The following is an 8105-nucleotide window of genomic DNA, read 5'->3' on the forward strand; positions in this document are numbered from 1 at the left end:
ACATAGAACATAAAGGTCCGAAGACCAAGCTAAACAGACTGAGAAAGGTAACTAAGCACGAGGCTAACTTAAGAGTAGAAATTACAATGAAGTCCAGCAAGGCCAGGAGGGTGGAGCAGGATTAAATAGGCAAACAAGGTCATGTGACCAGCAAGATAGAAAAAACCTAACAGGAGAGTTCTAACAGTAGCCCAGCTGTGAATCAAGCTGCACTGCCTGTGTATCTAATAAGAATTAGTAACTGCATCTAGCCTAGTCAGACTGTGGGGACCCCCAACCCAACCCAGACGCTCAGCCCCCCTACCACCCCCCTTTCCTTGACAATAAAATAATGTAACTCTTACAAAAGGATGGGTGAGGATCGGTCACAGCTTTATTAACTCTTTATACTCATTCCATTAGAAAGGCATTTTATTTCCAAAATAATTCAGCTTGTTGCAGCATGTCCTGTGGCTCCACACCTGCAAGTTGGCCAACAAGTGTAACTCTCTAACATGTCCTTTCTATTTCCAGGCCACAGAGGATCCTGCGTACACGTATGTAGGACTCCGACCCCCATCCATCACACTTAACGCTTGTTCCACTCCGTCCTGGAGTCCTGACAGGAATATGTCCAGTCCAATATCCATTAAGTGAACACCGTAGGGGCCGCATGAGGCCTGCTTTATCTCCTTACAGTTGTCGGTGTCGTATCACTACACCGCCTCTGTCTCTGATAAATTTTGCCATCTGAATATTTATTACCCGCCTTGTCCGTTCGAAGGCCGTGATGTCTCGCGCACCTTGCCATACCGCTCTCGGCACAATCTCTGACCATACTATAGTTAGTTTTGTGAAAAATTCTCTGAAGCGCTCAGTGTCTAGTTTCATTACTGTCATTAGTTCTGCGCTCTTGTGATGACCTAGGTCGTTTCCCCCCGGCCTGTATAACTAAGATGACCGTACTTCTTGCCTCTCTCCCTACCTTAATTAACTCCATTACTACCTGTGGCAATTGCAGGCCTCTAATAACTCTCCAGTTGAAATATGTGTTATGAAACTCTAATTTCCTCCCGCCTGAGTGGACTTTCACCCTTTTTTCTGCCCAATATATATATGAGTGGCCTATCACCCACACTGTTGGCTTAGCGTCACCTGTAAAAGAAACAAACCACGTTAGGATAACAAGTCCGCTCTAATGTATCTTGCCAAACACGTGGATCGCCATCTCCCTATACTCTGCACTTCCTTTTCTGACAGTCCTGCTCTTGCTGCTTCCATGGCCGCGGAATGAGTGTGTCCCGTAATCTTTGGGGTGGTTAACTGCCGATGTTAGGCATTTATTAAATATAGCTTGGAACTGGTATCTTGATAATGGCGTTCCATCCAATGTGATAGGAAGAAATTACTTTGTGATCTGATGGTTATAAATGTTTTTACTATTGTTACCGGACTGAGTGTACCATTTCGGGGTTGTAGAAGTACCCAAGTGCCCCTGCCTGCTGGAACCGTTTTCGATTTGCGTATGCGTAGACATATTGCATGATTGGCTATGACTACGTCCTGGTGTAATAAGCGTCCACTAGTGTTAATTTTGGATTGAGGGACTAATTCACTTATGCATAGCGCCCCGAAGAAGGCGATCGCAAATGCAGTAGACAGTAGTGTTGCTTCAAATTGTTAGTTTCATGTTAATGGTGTTAGGGATATGATGTGAGAAATCAGTTTTAGTGACACGGGACGGGACGTCTACACTCCTGACTTGGCTGACCCTTTTCCACCCTTTTATGGATTGTCTGATGATGAATCTCTTTGTCACATCTCCCCAATTCAGTAGTTGGAAGTGAAATGCTACTCCGGTCAGCCACCGCTGCGCTGACGCCCCTGATGTGCCCCTCATCATTAGCTGGTGGAGAAATTCTATGGTCACTTGTAACCTGGCTTGTTCACATTGGTCAACCCGTCTGCCTGCTACTAGTCATGTCTACTCTTCCCATGCCTTACCGTATGCTTGCCACGTCGACGGGGAAACTGACGCTCTGATTAATGGCATCAACTTTTCGCCACTAGATCCCATAGGGAGGGTGGGCAACTGTTACCCGATGGGTGGGCGTTGGGGAGGAGCTCTGTGAAAATCTGCTAATTGAATTGTGATAAAGCGTTAGCAGCAGCATTAGACCCCTCAGCATTGTGGCTAGCGCGGACCCATACATTGTGTTTTAGGCACAGGAATGGTAGCCTGCGTAGTAGGACTAGCACTGGGAGAGACGATGATGCCATCTTATTAATGCAGTGCGCTAGGCTGGTGGTTTTTTTTATGAAGCGTATATTTTTGTTAGCCAGACGCGTGCCCCATATTTCTATTGCTACCACTATTGGGAAGAGTTCCAGGAGTGTCTGTTTTTTTGTCAGCACTTGTTCTGCCCAATACGGAGGCCATAAGCTTGTGCACCATTGGTTATTTCGCTGCATATCCGCCTGATTCTGCCGCCCGGTGAATAATCTTAGTTCAATGTTGGACTGTTCTGCTGACATAAATAAAGTGTGACCGTTGAATGATTATAAGAAGGTTTTCCACACCTCTAATTCCGCCCGTAGCTACCTGCTGATTCTGATTCTATGACTCGGTTTAGATGCCCCTTTTGTTGCGGGCGATAAATGACGAGAAAAAAACATTCCGACTTGCAACACCCAGCTCGCAAACACGAGGAGACCTAGTAATACATGCATCTACTGTAGTGTTACTTTCCATACTGCACCAAAAACCCTCGATCAGGTGTAATGTTTTGGTATTTTTTCCCATGGGAGATGGAACAACCTTGCTGTGGTATCGATTTCGATGCCTAAGAATGATAGCTTTGTTGTGGGGCCTATGGTTTTTGTTGGGCATAATGGGACTCCAAACTGACGGGAGATGTTTGTGAATTCATTGTGTAAGGGGCAGCAAAAGGGGATGACCAATCACTACGGCTCGTGGAGAGGTCACCACAGTCAGTGACTCCTTCCTTATTTAGTATAGAGTCTACCAATACTTTGGGCGTAGTAGCACAGCTGTGATGCAAGCTCCACCGTCTGTTTATCTAATAAGAATTTTTAACTGCATCTAGACCAGGCAATACTTTGGGTATAGTAGCCCAGCTGTGAAGCAAGCTGCACCGACTGTGTATCTAATAACAATTTTTTACTTCATCTAACCCAGTCAATCATTTGTTAGTATTGCTAGTAACAGAGTCGCATGGGCTCTAAACCTTGCATAGCCTAGGCATTTTTTGAGATCGCTAAGGATGACCCAACTCATGTTAGCTGTAACATTTGTCACCAAAAGCTAAGTAGAGGCCAAACAAACAATAGTTTGAGTACTTTATGCTTGAACCGTCACATGAATATAAAGCATAAGTTGCAGTGCGAAGCTCACTGTCCTACAATGCGGCCTAGCGGGCCGGGCCAACCACCATCTGCCCCACCTGTGTCATCCTGGGGAGACCAAAAGCTTTAGGATTTTGGAAAATCACCTCACCAATTGTGTTGAGCATTCCGATACTGAAATATCGGGTATCGACCGATATTCGCGGTATCGGAGTTCCGATACAGAGTTCCAATACTTTTAGAATATCGAATACCGGAATCGGAAGTTCCCATAATGTCTACGCTCTGCAGTGTCTCTGAAGGATGACAGCTGAATGGCAGCGCTCAGCTGCGATACAGCCTGTCATCAGAATGCCATCCCAGCGTGGGAGAATACTCCTGCGCTTGCCGTGAGCACATAGATTAGATAGATAGAAACATGTCAGTCACATATATAAGAAGTACAGTGACAGTGTTGCTTACTGTACTTGTCATATAGTGTTAAAATAAAGGATTTATTAAAAAAAATTGGCGTGGGGTTCCCCGCAATTTTAGTCTCTAGCGGAGGTTAAGCAGACGGCTGGGGCAGATGTTTGAAGCCTGGGAAGGGGGAAATAACCACGGAGCTTCCCAGGCTACTAATATCAGCCCCCAGCTGAATACCTAGCCTTTACTAGCTATTAAAATGGGGACCCCCAAAAAAATGATGTGCGGTCCCCCCTATTTTAATAGCTAGCAAAGGCTAGGCAGACAGCTGTGGGCTTATATTAAAAGCCCAGGAAGGGTGCCATGAATATTGGCCCCCTCCCAGGCTAGAAACACCGGCCGTCAGCCACCCCAGAAATGGCGCATCCATAGGATGCGCCAATTCTGGCACTTAGCCTCGCTCTTCCCACTGCCCTGTAGCGGTGGCAGTGTGGTAATAGGGCTGGGGTTGACGTCAGCTTATAATGCTAGCTGACATCAAGCCCAGGTTAGTAATCGAGAGGCGTCTATAAGACACCCCCATTACTAACCCCATAGTCAAAGTTAAAAAAAAACACAAACGCAAACTTTCAATTAAAGGACTTTATTCTGGGTGTTGTGTTCTTTTAAATACATTACTAGAAATTCATGGCAGTCATGTCTAACACCTTTATTACCCAGTGAGCCACCGCACCAGGGCCCTGGATGAGTTGGGTACAGTTCCAGAAGATGGCAGTTCTATGAAAGCGCCATTTTCTGTGGTGGCTGCGGACTGCAATTTGCATCGGGGGTGTGGGCCCAGAAAGCTTGGGCCTTCCTGCACTATGGATTCCAGCCCCCAGCTGCCTAGTTGTACCTGGCTGGACACAAAAATAGGGCGATGTCCCACGTATTTTTTTTTTAAATTATTTCATGAAATTCATTAAATAATTAAGAAAAAAAGGGCTTCCCTATATTGTTGTGTCCGGCCAGGTACAAATAGGCAGCTGGTGGTTGGGGGCAGCCCGTTCCTGGATGCTGTACCTTGTCTAATTGGATATACAATATTTTCTGCCACTTATATCATTAGCAAATTTCTGATTTAAATAAGTTTCACCATCTGTATGAGGTAGCGTGGCCGAGCGGTCTAAGGTGCTCGATTAAGACTCCACACTTTCTGGAGGAGTAGATTCAAATCCCACCGCTGCCATTATTTATTTGGATTTATTTTTACCAATAATGAGGAAACGGTTGAGGAAGTAAAGGTGATTGGGAATTTAGGAGGCAGCGATCATGCTATCCTATCATTTAGAACTACAAAAGGAGGAAAACCTGCGAAAACTAAGATTTTAAGATTGGACTTTAGAAAGGCAGTTTTTAATGGATTAAGTAAAAGGGAAGGAAAGGTAGGATGTTCAAAAGGAGAAAAATGTCCAGGAAGGATGGGAGATTTTGCTAAATTAAATTCTCACTGCACTATCAGTAACAATCTCGAAAAGAAGGAAGAATAGAAAGCATTTAAGGAGACCAGGATGGCTAAATACTGAACGTAAAAACTTGCTGAAAAGGAAAAAAGAAATGAATATCAAATGGAAACAATGGTTCATATCTAAAGAAGAATATAATGCTGTCTGCAGGGAAAGCTGGGCTAGCGTTAGAAGAGCTAAAGCCAGTCATGAAGTGAGGCTTGCAAGAAAGACCAAAAGCAATAAGAAAGGATTTTGGAAGTAAGTCAAAAGTTAAAGAAAAGTCAAAGATGCTATAGGATTTTTACAGGATGAAAAGGGCAAAGTAGTCAAAAATGATGTTGAGAAGACAGAACTTTTAAATTCTAATTTTGCTTCTGTGTTCTCTAAGAAAGGAATTGTGACATCAAGTGATCTTCACTGTGCTGTAGAAGAAAAGGAACATCTGAACAAATCATACGTATGAAAACTGCACATGAGTGGTCATGTTGGTTTTAGGCATCAGAATTAATTACATAATTTACCATCTATGTTACATCCATGTCAGTTCAATCATTGATTAACCATTCTTCAAATTTGCCAAGATAAATCTTGGTCAAAAGAAGTCTAACTGCGAGACATATCCCTGCTGCCTTTCTAGGGTTATCAATACAGGATGAGTAGAGTGATTAGCAAACATACACAGAGCCATGCTGCTTCTGCTGCTTTCCAGTAAGTCACCCTAGTTATGGATTCACAGCTACATTGCTCTGCACTGCTGTATAATGTCTTCCTTGCTGCTGCTTCTGATTATCTGTTACGTACAGGCAGGGGTGTAGGAATCCTTCATGTTTGAGTGTCCTGCATGTGGGAGATCATAGCAATCAATCTCTACCACCTAATTCAGTGATATCTAAAAATTAGAGGATGAGCCAACAGAGGAAAGATTAGTTAAATATCTGGATACAAGTCATATGTTTTGTAAAATGGTGCCCCAGAGTCAATGTACAAACAAATCCCTGATAACTATGTTGCTCATGCATAATAACATTTGTATTTTTGTCTAATTAGTTATACAATGTTTTCTGCCACTTATATCATTAGCAAATTTCAGATTTAATTAAGTTTCACCAAATGTATGAGGTAGCGTGGCTGCGCTTTCAAAGGTGCTGTTTCAAGGCTCCAGTCTTTCTGGAGGTGTGTGTTCAAATCCCACTGCTGCCATTATTTATTTGGATCTAATTTTTACCAATAATGAGGAAATGATTGAGGAGGTAAAGGTAATTGGGAATTTAGGAGGCAGCGATCATGCTATTCGATCATTTAGAACTTCAAAAGGAGGAAAACCTGCGATAACTGAGATTTTAAGATTGGACTGTTGAAAGGCAGTTTTTAATGGACTCAGTAAAAGGGAAGGAAAGGTATGATATTCTAAAGGAGAAAAATGTCCAGGAAGGATGGGAGATTTTGCTAAATTAAATTCTCACTGCACAATCAGTAACAATCCTAAAATGAAGGAATTTAAAGCATTTAAGGAGTCCAGGATGGCTGAATACTAAACTTAAAAGCTTGCTAAAATGGAACAAAGAAATGAATGTCAAATGGAAAGAAGGGTTCATATCTTTAGAAGAATATAATGCTGTCTGCAGGGAAAGTTGGGCTAGCGTTAGAGCAGCTAGAGCCAGTAATAAAGTGAGGCTTGCAAGAGAGACCAAAAGCAATAAGAAAGGATTTTGGAAGTAAGTCAAAAGTTAAAGAAAAGCCAAAGATGCTATAGGATTTTTACACGATGAAAAGGGTAAAGTGGTCAATAATGATGTTGAGAAGACAGAACTTTTAAATTCCTAGTTTGCATCTGTGTTCTCTAAGAAAGCAAATGTGACACCAAGTGATCTTCACTGTGCTGTAGAAGAAAAGGAACATGTGAGCAAGTCATACATATGAAAACTGCATATGAGTGGTCATGTTGGCTTTAGGCATCAGAATTAATTACATAATTTACCATCTTTGTTACATCCATGTCAGTTCAATCAATGATCAACCATTCTCAAAATTTGCCAAAATCAATCTTGGTACAAAGAAGTCTAACAGCTAGCTCATATCCCTGCTACCTTTTTAGGGCTATGAATACAGGATGAGCTTTCCGGTAAGTTACCCTAGTGATGGATTCAAAGCTACACTGCTCTGCACTGCTGTATAATGTCTTCCTTGCTGCTGCTTCTGATTATCTGTTACGTACAGGCAGGGATGTAGGAATCCTTAATGTTTGATTGTCCTGTATATGGGAGATCATAGCAAGTAATCTATACCACCTAATTCAGTGATATCTTAAAATTAGCGGATGAGCCAGCAGAGGAAAGATTGGTTAAATATCTGGATACAAGTCATATGTTTTGTAAAATGGTGCCCCAGAGTCAATGTACAAACAAATCCCTGATAACTACCTTTGCTCATGCATAATAACATTTGTATTTTTGTCTAATTAGATATACAATGTTTTCTGCCACTTATATCATTAGCAAATTTCTGATTTAAATAAGCTTCAACATCTGTATGAGATAGTGTGGCCGAGCGGTCTAAGGTGCTGGATTAAGGCTCCAGTTTTTCTGGAGGCGTGGGTTCAAATCCCGCCACTGCCATTATTTGTTTGGATCTAATTTTAACCAATAATGAGTAAATGGTTGATGAAGTAAAGGTGATTGGGAATTTAGGAGGCAGCGATCATGCTATTCGATCATTTAGAACTACAAAAGGAGGAAAACCTGCGAAAACTGAGATTTTAAGATTGGACTGTAGAAAGGCAGTTTTTAATGGACTAAGTGAAAAGGAAGGAAATGTAGTGTAACATACCTGGTGACGGGCTTGCATAGTGCACCAACTCTCACTATGCAA

General features: G+C 42.3%; 1 non-coding gene across 1 annotated transcript; it reads left to right on the top strand.

The window, feature by feature from the left end:
- Positions 1–7770: 7770 nt before the first annotated feature.
- Positions 7771–7852, top strand: TRNAL-AAG (transfer RNA leucine (anticodon AAG)). Its single transcript has one exon. It is a non-coding gene; the product is annotated as a tRNA-Leu (tRNA).
- Positions 7853–8105: the final 253 nt, after the last annotated feature.

The sequence above is a fragment of the Phyllobates terribilis genome, unplaced genomic scaffold (genome assembly GCF_046119375.1).
Source record: "Phyllobates terribilis strain yellow unplaced genomic scaffold, ASM4611937v1 Scaffold_11__3_contigs__length_659146591, whole genome shotgun sequence".
NCBI classification, from domain to species: domain Eukaryota; kingdom Metazoa; phylum Chordata; class Amphibia; order Anura; family Dendrobatidae; genus Phyllobates; species Phyllobates terribilis.